Source organism: Lygodium microphyllum, chromosome 7 (genome assembly GCF_053477565.2).
Source record: "Lygodium microphyllum isolate KBCC chromosome 7, Lygodium_microphyllum_v1.1.10, whole genome shotgun sequence".
NCBI lineage: Eukaryota > Viridiplantae > Streptophyta > Polypodiopsida > Schizaeales > Lygodiaceae > Lygodium > Lygodium microphyllum.
The window spans coordinates 7,211,654-7,223,923 of NC_141141.1; positions in this window are offsets into that span (position 1 = coordinate 7,211,654).

The following is a 12,270-nucleotide window of genomic DNA, read 5'->3' on the forward strand; positions in this document are numbered from 1 at the left end:
AGTATAACATAGTCTATGGTCCCACATCAATCTCTTGACACAACTCTACATACATTGGAAGGTCGATAGAAAGGTCACCACAAAAGGATGAGTCCACCTCGTTCTCAAAGAATTCTTGGCCTTCTGTCTTTCCATCATTGTTACTCGATTCTACCTTCTCTACATGCTCCAAGCTTTGGGCAGCCTCCACCCCTTGTAATATCAACCCCTTTATTTGCATAATATCCTCATCTACATTGAAAACATTGCTTTCATCATATACCCTCACACTTTAGGAAGTTGAAGGTACAACATACCACCATCGAGGTTGTCGGTGGTTTGGATAGAAAATTACCTATTTAAAATCCCATACAAGAGGGATTTAACATTTGTGACATATACCATGTCATAATAAAATTTAAAAAAGCATGAGTTCATGCACCTATTCACAATGGGTCAGCAATACAAACGTGCCGCACAAATCTATCCTTCCTTTTTTGGAAACTATTTTGAGAAATCCAGATGGACCTCATCGAACAATTGCCTCCGCTTCTTCCAGTACTACTTTGAACCACTGCACATCGAATAGGATCATGGAGAAGCTATGGTAATCCACTGTGATAATACTTTGTAAGTTCCCAAAATACTCCATCTCATCTATAGCGGTGTTTGGATCCATGGCTTGCCATCGTCTCTCTTGCTCAAACTTTGCCATGATACCACAATCTGTTGTGGAGCGCATTTTGTTGATACCCTCCATGTGAAAATGTCATCCGTACGACCACCATGCCACACTGTATATGTTGTATTGTACATTAAAATAGTTAATTAGTTGTCACATATAAAATCTAGATACAATAGCTTATAAAACATGTGGTCACCTTTGGACTACATCCCCTCAAGAATTCCAACTCAGTTTAGACCTCCATTCCTTCACGAGAGGCTGCGATCAAAGCTCCATGTAACCATTGCATTGATATAAACTGCAGCATCTCCTCAATGCCCTCGAGATATCGAATTGGTTGATGGTGCATACTACGTTGAAATTCGGATCACACTTCTTCCCAATCTTTCTTGGCTTGCTCGTACCTAGTGAGCCACGTCTCCATGGAGGAATGGTGCAATACACAAAAATGATTTAGTTCTTGCTCCATTGTAGCATCCATCCTTTTTTATATCCCATTTCCAACCACCACATCTTCGGTCAGTCTATCATCATCCTTCAACAACCATAGCAGACTCTTGTCTGAATCCACCATTGGTAGCCACTGTGAAATATGCACTAACGCCTCAGACACCAACCAACCTTCAGCCATGCTACCTTTTGGGGCCGATCTTGTTGTTGCACAAAGCCTTTCAGGGTTTTCATGAAGTGCTCCAAGAAGAACATCTATCGTATATGGATAGTTCCAACAATCTCCACTTCATCTACAAGATGCACTAAGAGGTGGGTTTGTATCGTGAGCATGCTAGTGGGAAGGTACTTCTCAAAGAGACAAACCATCTCCAGTGCTCCCTGCCTTGTAGATTCAATAGATGATATCTTGATCTCTTTCTGTGAGATCCATTGCACTAAATTTGATAACGTGTAAATCGCCCTACGTATTTCTGGAGTAAGGCATCTTGCAATCGCGATCAATAGTGCAAACTGCCACAAATGAAGAAGCATTACGAACAATGACTACACTCCAAATAGCAAAATACGCAGGCCACTTACAATCTATTCGTAGTATAAACTTGACATATCTTATGCCAATCATTGGATTTTAGCCCTTATAATTGGTCGTCTTTAGAAAACATGGATATGAGAGAACGCATCATACCCATCGGAGTGCGGATAGACTTGATAATTTGCTTCACAAAGCACTCTTCTTTAGTGGACAAAACCCAAGGAGCGCGAGGTAGTTGCAAGTGACCATCAATACTCAAAAGTGCTTCCATCTTGCCTACCCCCTGCAGTGTCTCTCTTTCCTGTGATGTGGTCCCATAGTAAGCTGCCCACATTCTTGAAAATATATATGGGATCCAACAAGTGGTTGATTTGTAATTGGATCCAATACGGTAACTCGTAGAAAACTAAGAACCGTTGCATTTTGTTTGGATGCGACTCCATGTGGACCATTTTCAGCTCGTACAAGCTTTGGGCATTCATTTGTGTTGGAGGTCATTCAAGAAAACCTTCCCTCGGTTCATGACTCTCCGATAAGAAAGCAAGGTGTCCTCAATATACCATCTTCTTCATGGTTCGTGACCTTTGGGAGTCTAACTGTGGGCCACACAATGGATATGCATGATAACGTAAGGTAACCAGATCTATCCCAACACCTCTATCCTGTGAATACAAACTTGAATGAGCTATGATAGATATTACAAATGAGAACAGAAGCCTACTTACCTGAGCACTCCCTGAATCCCGAAAAGTCATGCATGGTCCATATGAATGACTCGTATATTGGTGGACCGTCAACCATTGCGCTTGCTCATATCTTTCATGGCAACCCCCTCCTCCCACAAAGTCTTAAGCTCATCGACTAATGGACGAAGATAAACATCCATATTCTTGACTTTGTAGCGGCCAGGAATGAGCAAGCTAAGGATCATGTGTCCTTTCTTCGTAGAAAGCCATGGTGGGATGTTGTAGTTAAACAAGGACTACAGGTCACACACTGTAAGAAGTTGAGTGGAGACCGAATGGGTTCACGCCGTCCATAGCAAGACCAAGCTAAAGATTCCTTGGCTCTCGTGCAAATCCTGGAAAGGTAGAGTCAATGTGGCTCCATGCACGTGAATTCACTAATATTCGTTGGACTCCATCTATGGATCTATTCTGCACATGCCACATTGTCAAGCTCGCTAAGCCTGATGTACGAAACATGTGATGTATATAGGGGATAAGTGAAAAGTGTCTAAGAACTTTTTGAGGGGGATGTTTTGCCCTTTCAAGTCCTGTCGATACTTGTAAGCACCACACTTTGGACATGTCTCCATAGTCTCATATTCTCATCGAAATAGCATGCAATCGTTGACACATGCATGGATATTGTTGTAGTCCATGCCAAGCTTTCGTAAAACATGTCGTGCATCATCACAAGACTCAGGCATGGTATTTGCAAGTGGTAATATATGATACTTTAGCAACCTGAAAAGAAATCATAAAACACCTTAAAAAAGCACAATTTTTTATTATAATGGTGCTAAAAAGAAATCAATGAAGTGTACGTAGAAGATACCTGAACAACTCAGTCACACTTGCATCGCTTTATTCATATTTTGCTTGCACACTTTGGAGTGTAAGCAATGTCTTCAGGCGAGATACTCGGCACCCATCGTATAATGGTATGGATGCTTCCTTTCTAAGCAGATCATATGTCTCGACATCCATGGGTATCAATGCATCTATCATTGCCTCCATCTCAGGCTCCAAGTTTGTAGGAAAGTCTGAAAGGCTGCTTGTCTCCTCTGGTATTGACAATATCAACCGGGTAGTGCCTTCCAAGTGGTGGATTGGCTCAGGCACTCCATCCATCGGATGCCCACAAACTCTTCTAATTGGCCACAAAAGGCGCACTCCTCCTTGGGATAAGACGTCACCTCCCTGTAATAAATTTTACAGCCACATCCAATGTTTTTGTATGTGATATTCAATTAGTTTGCGAATACAATGCATGATTGATATGCACTTTTCTTACCATTTGCTCAAAGTTTGAGATTGCCTGATCAATGATGTCCGGTTGAAATTTGTCGAAGCATCGTATGTGTTCTATAAACAATCGAGTTTTCGTCTAATTGCCAACTTGGATTGAGAGCAAGGACATAGGACATGCTGATTAAGATATGCCTCACGATCTTGAACATCACACCTTCATTGTTTTTCATTTGGTTTATGTTATGACATACAATTTGTTTTTATTCTCGTTCTCTTTTTATTTCTTAAATTGTTTGAGAAGGGATTTCTTCTCTTGTAACTCAATAAAATTAGTATAAACTAAATTCTCGGTTTTCTCCCCCTTTCTTTGCACCTTTCTTTGCACTCTTCGTTTTATGTTCTCTCCCCTTTCTCTTTCATGTTTTCTTTGTCTTCATGTTTATTCTCTCTTTTCCGTTCTCTCTTTATCTTCCTTTCTTCTTCTCCCTCTCTTATTTTCTATCTTTCTTTATCTCTCTCTCTCTCTTTCTTTGTTCCCCCTCTCTTTGTTTCTCTCCATCCCCTTATGGGTGGGCCTAAAGTATGTAAAGTCTAATATGCTATGCATGGGGGCAAGGGACTAGCTACCCTACATCTGAGTGTTCCTTGTCTCGTGGTATTGCACCAGACCTCGCCACCTTTTTTTCTTTGAGTATGACTCAATATGCACAGCGTAGGAGGAGGTAGTGCAAAGCGTGTCAAGAAAACCATCCATTTAGCTCCAAGTCCAATCTCTCGTTCACTTTATCGGGCCTGGAGACACAAGCCTTCTGCGCCTTTCTGAAGCGTCAAACACACCCAAGGTGCACCTTTAACAAAATCTCTCTCTCTCTTCTACTACTACTACTACTACTACTACTACTACTACTACTACTACTACTACTACTACTACTACTACTACTACTACTACTACTACTACTACTACTACTACTACTACTACTACTACTACTACTACTACTACTACTACTACTACTACTACTACTACTACTACTACTACTACTACTACTACTACTACTACTACTACCACCACCACCATCCCACCTTTTATATATTGCTCAACAGTTTCAGAACACGAGAGTATAGCAGACGCGATGATCATTTCTCTCATCCTCTTCTTTTTTCTTCTCCCTCTCTTATTTCTTATCTTTCTTTCTCTCTCTCTTTTTCTTTGTTGCCCCTCTCTTTGTTTCTCTCCACCCCCTTATGTTTTCTCACTCATTCTCCTCTTTCCCTCCCTCTCTCTCTCTCTCTTTTCCCATTTCTTTGTTATCTTTCATGTTTATTCTCTCTCTCTCTCTCTCTCTCTCTCTCTCTCTCTCTCTCTCTCTCTCTCGTACCCTCTCTTTGTTTTTCTCTACCCCCTTGTGTTTTCTCATTCATTCTCCTCTCTCTCTCTCTCTCTCTCTCCCTCCCTCCCTCCCTCCCTCTCTCTTTCTCTCTTTCTTTATTATGTTTCATGTTTATTCCCTCTCTCTCTTGTTCTTTCTTTCTTTTTCTTTCTTATTCTCCCTCACTCATTTCCTCTCTTTCTCCCTCAATGCACCTCATTCTCAACAAAAACAAACAAAAGAAAAGGAGAAAGAACAAGAACAAACCAAGAGGGAGTAATGCACTCATCGCAAAGGCCCGACGATGGATTCTTTGTCTCTTCTTTGTGACGGTGGCTGCTCTTCGCCCTTCGTGCACTTTCTCCTCTTCTTCGCGAATGGCGGCAGCAGCGGTGAGAAGTTCTCCTTCTCTCTCTTTCTCTCTTTCTCTCCCTCTCCCTCTCCCTCTCCCTCTCCCTCTCCCTCTCAAATGCATGATCTATTTCACTCTCTCTTTCACTCTTTGCGACAAAATGTCATGCTCGAGTTTTGGCCCTTTTTTTGTTTGAGTACCATCGCTATTTGCATCGCTATTTGTGTCGGAACTGTCTGTCACTATTCCCCTATATCCTTATAGTGTTTATAATAAGATCCATGAAAATGTTACTTATGTCTATTTCTAGGGAGTCTAAGAGGTGATTCAACGTCTCATTCTGAAGGTCAATAAGGTGCTCTATTTGGTTGACTATCATTTTGAGAGTAATCTTGTGAATCCAAATTAAGGTGGTTGAGGCTAAGATGTGGGCTAGGGGTCCTAGGGGATTCAAATGCTAGTATTTTTGCTTGGCTTCTAAAGTCCATAAACCACTCTTGAGTATGCTTCTTGTTTGACTCTTCTTTTGCAACACCTTTAAGATCAAGCTACAGATGGAAATTTGCAATTTCTTGTAGATTGGCTTGCTCAACAATTTTTTTTTGATTGTTTTAAGTACAAACTTAGCCCATTTTGGGTTTAGAGGCCAACGTTATGCCAAATGTTTGAGTGTAGGAATTTTTAACCTTGAGGTTGTAGACTTGTGGTAAAATATTTCTAGGCTTGGGTAATAATGCTTCTTAGCTTGTTAAAGTCACTTAAAGCAAGTTATAAATGGTCCTCCAAATCAAAGAAATGTGCAAGGGCAAGTTTGGTACCACTAAGTGAGAGTTATCAAGGCTTTCTAGGCTTACTTCTATTAAGGATGTTGGGATGCCAATATTAATTTGCCTTGAGATCAAGTCCCATGTCTTGAGGTAATGTTCCATAGGATCAAGATGTTGATAAGCTTCACATTACTAGAAAAACTCTACCAAGGTGTCCAACACAAACAAATTCTAAGTTGTTTGAGGGTCTAAGAGTGGAAGTCATCTATCATTTGTTAAGGATCTAGGATTAAGATATAATAAATAGATGAGTCATTTGTCATTTTGTTAAGGATCAAGGAACAAAGTAAAATAAATCTAGCATTGAGGTAATGTCCACACATGCTAGAGGTTACGATGATTTGCTTCAAGGAAATTCCAAGCTATTACTTTGAGGTCTCTCTATAAGATTAAGGTCTCATTAAGGTTGTTGGTGCCATATGTGGCACCCATGATAAAGGAGAATAGGGACTTCAAGAAAGAACTTTCCCTTAAGATAATATTACCTCAAGGGTAATTTCTAGTGTAAAGAAAGGCTATTGACTCTACCATAAGCCAATAGAGTGAATCCACAAAGTCTTGCCTATGACCTCATTGTAGTGTACATGCATGTAAGAGCTTATGTCTTAAGTGTTGGAGCATGAAGACAAAATCTTACCCAAAATCTTAGGCTTGAGATGTTAATACCTCTTGCATTGAGATGTTATGTAAGGATTATCAAGAGCCAACAATGATCAAGCCAAAGGCCCTAATGCTTCCTCTCTTAAGCTCCTTAACAAGGCCATTAGCACACACAAAGACTATGTATTAGCTATACAAGAGGTTGCTCTTTAGGAAGTGGGTCCAAGATGCATTTGGTACCCTAGAGGTTGCTCTTTACAAAGTGGGTCTAAGATGCATTTTGTAAGCTCAAGGTATTAACACCTTTTACATTGAGGCAATGTTCTAGAACAATCCTGGAATCCTCAGAAACACAAGTGAAGACTCAATCAAGGAGAATCCTATCCACTTCTATGCCTTCCTTGGTGAGATATATGCAAAATATAGGACTTGAAAAGTTAGAGTTGAAGTACATCTTGAAATCTTGGGGTAATAATAGGGGTTAGATTGAGGCAACCTTACCTTCAGTCTTTCTTTTATGGTGCAAAAAGCTCAAGTGTGTATGACAAGTTTCCACTAGCTTATAGACACAAGGAGAGTCTATGTGTGTGTTGCTTGGACTAGGATTTTGGCACCAAAGGTAGAGGGATTAATGCATTGCTCTTGGCTAAATGTAGCTTCAAGTGGATCAAGGTACTATGGCTTGACTTGAGGTAATAAGGGGATTTGATACATGTGGAGGTTCGAAGCACAAGCTATTCTAAGCTAAGGCCCACTAACCTCACTGGGAGATTAAGGGTACTAGATCCGAATACTAAGCTAATGTGAAAGGCCACTAGAGTGTTGGCTTAAGGGATAATAATGCATTGAGTCTATCTCTTGTGGAACCATGAGGGTTAAAGCACATGCAAAGTGCATCCTAGTCATAAGGGCAAGTTGTGTGGATAAGTCAAGGGTCACTATGCTTCAAGTGAGCTAATGGTAAGCTTCAGTCATATGATTCTAGCTCTTTCTTAGTCCCCCTAAGATAAGAAAACTTGTTCAGTCAAGATAGTACTTCCCTTTGATGTGAGAGCAGCCTTAGATCCCAAGCAATATAACCTACTAAGTTTGAGCAAGGTGGATTTTGGTTGTGTGTGGTGTGCCTTTCCAAGTGGGGTGGCTAGAAGTCATATGTGCAAGTGTTACACTCTTCCTCGAAGAAAAAATACCTATGGAGTCAAGGTAACTACCTAGCAACTTGTTGAGATGTCAAGCTCAACACGGGATGACACTCACATACCTAGATGATTGTTTTTGCATTCATATCACTAATGTGGTTGATACATGCATTGACATATCATTATGGTGATACTTTACAACTAGTGGACATGCATTAGTCCACCTACCTGAGTTATGGGATATTTATCTAGTCATATTTCTTGTTAGCATGTTCACACTATGGACCGCTTGTAAATTAGGTATATTGTACTCTCCTTTGTTCTTAGTAGAATGGGATATCGATCTACTCATCTTTTTGGTTAACATGTTCACACTATGGACCACTTGTATATTACTCTCTTTAGTCTTGGTAAACTATTATAGTGAAAAAGAAGAAGAAAAGAAAGGTTTTCAAGTTTCTTTCTTGTGTGCATTCTGTGTGTGTTGTTGTGTGCCTTGTAAGAGCTTAAGCTCCCTCTCTTCCCCCCCCCCCCCCCCCCCAATGTTTTTGTGGGCTTTCCTTTATTCAAGCTGTCACTAAAAGAATAAAGAACAAAGTGACGGTGATGGGCACCCACCACCTGCAGTGTGTAGTGGCGGGCACTGTCACTGTAGTAATACACGAGCGGCTAGGTAGAGGCACCTTTACCCCCAACAACCTCCCACTTAAAGGTGAATCTGCCCCAGTGTGAGGAGTGAAAAGTAAAAGAAAAGACAATACAATGTACACATGTACAATAGGATGAGGAAAAACGTCATCTCATCCAAGGCCCATCAATCTCCTGAGGAAGGCAAAACGCTTAGTAGTGAGGCTTTTCGTGAGCAGATCTGCAGGATTTTCGTTAGTGGAGATCTTGAAAAGGTCAACAGACTTGTCCTCCATGACCCCACGTATGAAGTGATACCTCACCTCAATGTGTTTCGTCTTCGCATGGAAGATCGGATTCTTGGCTAGTTGAATAGTACTCATACAATGCAAATGCAATGTAGGTATAGTATAATTCCCAAGGTCATGAACCAAATGGCCCAACCATACGGCCTCCTTGCAAGCCTCAGTGGCCGCAACATACTTGGCCCTAGTGGTAGAGAGAGCTGTACACTTCTGAACCCTAGACATCCAAGAAACAATGCCTCCAGTATCGGTAAAGACATAGCCGGAAGTGGACTTCCTACTATCTGCATGTCCTGCATAATCACAGTCTGTGTAGCCCACAACTCCTGCATAGAAAATACACATATTTGCTGTGCCCTTCAAGTATCTCATGATACCCTTTATGGCATCCCAATGCTTTTTTCCAGGTGTAGCCATATAGCGTGCCACAACACAACTGCAAAGGCAATATTTGGAGGAGTGGCTATCATGGCATACATCAAACTGCCCATGGCTGATGCATAAGGAATCTTGACCATCTCGGCCCTCTGCTCATCCATCCTACGGACAATCGGTCTGTGAAACCTTCACATAAGAAGGTAATGGATAGCCAATAGGCTTTATGTCCTGCATGGGAAAATGCTCAAGGACTTTATGAATGTACTCCCTCTGTGAGAGGTAGAGTAGTCCCTGATGCATGTCGCACTTAATGCGCATACCAAGAATGTGAGAGGCCTGTCCCAAATCCTTCATCTCAAAGCTCTTCTTCATTTGAGATTTAAGAGCATCCAACTCATCATGAGCTTTCCCTGCTATTAGCATATATTCCACATAAAGTGTAAAAATAAGCAATGAGCCATCACAAGCTTTCTTCGTGTAAAGACACGGATCCATAGCACTTCTGCTGTAGCCCTGTGACTACATAAAGGCATCAAACTTATGATACCACTCCCTAGGTGCCTTCTTCAATCCATAAAGATTTTTCTTCAACTTGCACACTAGGTGCTCCCTGCTAGTTTCTGCAAAGCCCTTAGGCTGCTCCATGTATATCTCATCATGCAAATCCCCATGCAAGAATATAGTCTTGACATCCATATGGTACAAGTCCAAGTCAAGCTGCGTGATTAAGGCCAAAACCAAGCGTAGGGTGGTCATCTTGACCACATGAGAAAATACTTCATGAAAGTCAACTCCATGCTCCTGTTTAAAACCCTTAGCAATAAGTCTTGCCTTATAAGCCGGCTTGGGGTTTCTAGGGGTACTTTTCAGCTTGTACACCCATTTGCATGGCAATACGTTCTTGCCCTGAGGCAGTGCAACCAAATCCCAAGTCATATTATTGTGTAGGAAGTCTATCTCAGACTGCATAGCCCTCTCCTAGGAGTGATTGTTACCCCTGCGCATAGCCTGATCATAGATGAGAGGCTCTTCTACATCTGTAACCAAGACATAATGCATCGATGGCCCAAATCTATCAGGTAGACGTCTATCTCTAGTAGACCATCTCACGGCAAGCTTTGTGGCCAACACGCTAGCCATGTGTACTAGCTATTGCTATAGGCTGTCCAACTAGTTGTGCAGGAGCATGTGGCTCCTCTTGGAATATAACCCTGCGTATCTCTACCACCTTCTCACACGCTGCCTATGTATCTTGTCTTCATGGAAGACTATGTCATGGTTGTAGATGACTTTTTTCACTTGCGGATCCTAGAGGCGGTAACCCATCTCGCTTGCATCCCCAAAGCCAAGGAAAATGCATTTGACACTCTTAGGATCCAACTTACTATGCTTGTCTTTGGGCACATGGCAAAATGCCTCACATCCAAATACACATAGACTCACATAAGATGGAGATTTCCTAGTCCATACCTCCTCTGCAACCTAGAAATCCAAACCACTAGAAGGTGGTCTATTTATGACATTCACAGCTGTACTGACTGCCTTAGCCCAAAAGCTCTGTGGTAAGCCTGCATGGCTAAGCATACTGCATATATGCTCCTAGATGGTTCTATTCATCCGCTCAACCAAACCATTATGGGGTGGGGTGTAGGGGGCGGTCAATTGACGCTTAATACTCCTCTTGTCACATAGTTTCTCAAAAGCACATGACACATATTCTCCCCCATTGTCAGTCCTAAGGCATTTTAGCCTATGCCCAGTCTGGTTTTCAACAAATGCAAGTCATCTCTGAAATACAACCAAGACATCGGACTTAAGCTTAATGGGGTAATCCAAGACTTTACGCGAAAAATTGTCAATGAATGTCACAAAATACTTTGCACCACCCATAGACTGACATGGCATGGGCCTACAGACATCCGAATGTACCAATGCCAGGGGCTCACTCATGCGTGTCCTACCAGATTTCTTATGTGTGTTCCTAGTCTGTTTGCCATAAAGACAATGCTCACATGAATCAAAACATGCGTAGTCAAGGGGCGGTAAGTATTGCAAACCAAAAAGCATTTTCATTCCCTTCAAGGACATATGGCCCAAACGGGCATGCCAAAGAGATACATGTGGGATGGAACCCATTGACAAAACATGGTCAACAGAGGACCCATCAACTACAAGAGGATAGAGGTTGCCAGCTTTGGCACCTCTAGCGAGCACAAGTCCACGGTGATCTTCCAGGTAGAATACCCAAATGAAACATGAAACCCAACATCATCAAGCTGCCCTGTAGACTTAAGATTGCGCGTAAGTGCAGGTACATGACATACATCCTGTAACAGAAAAGTACTGCCAGTAGAGAACTGCAGTCGTACATCCCTAATGCCAACAATAGCAAGTGACCTATCATCACCCAAGTGAACTGAACCAGAGACAATGCGGTAGGAGTGGAACCACTCATGGCATGGTGTAACATGAAATGAAGCACCAAAATCCAAAAGCCATCAGTGCGCATACATAGAGTGAACATTGGTCAATGATGTAGCATCACAAGAACTCGCTGCAAGTATGCTCCCCATCGGAGTCATCAGCCTGCATGACATTTATCTCCTCGATTTTCACACCGAATTTCGCAGGCATAATGCTGCGATCAGAGGACTTTTCTTGTACTTTGTCTTTCCCTTTCTCTTTGCACTTCTCATTGTGCAACTCATGACACTGTGGGCGTATATGACCCTTTTTGCCGCAATGATGACATGCCACATTAGCATTTCTCCCACGATACTTGTTGTGTGACTTACCATACCACTTAGACCTAGACTTCTGCAAGTCTCTACCATGGCTTTTCCCACGGTCATTCTTGCCATTACCATCTATGCCTCTAACAGTCAAAGCATGTGACACACGATAGACATCCAAGTTCTTACGGTTGATCTCTTCCTGTAGAAGAGCACTCTCTACATCTTGCAAGTTCAAAATAATAGCAGGAGCACATAAGGCAGTGCGGAATACATCCCATGATTCACTTAGAGTCCCAAGCAAAAACAATGGAGTAA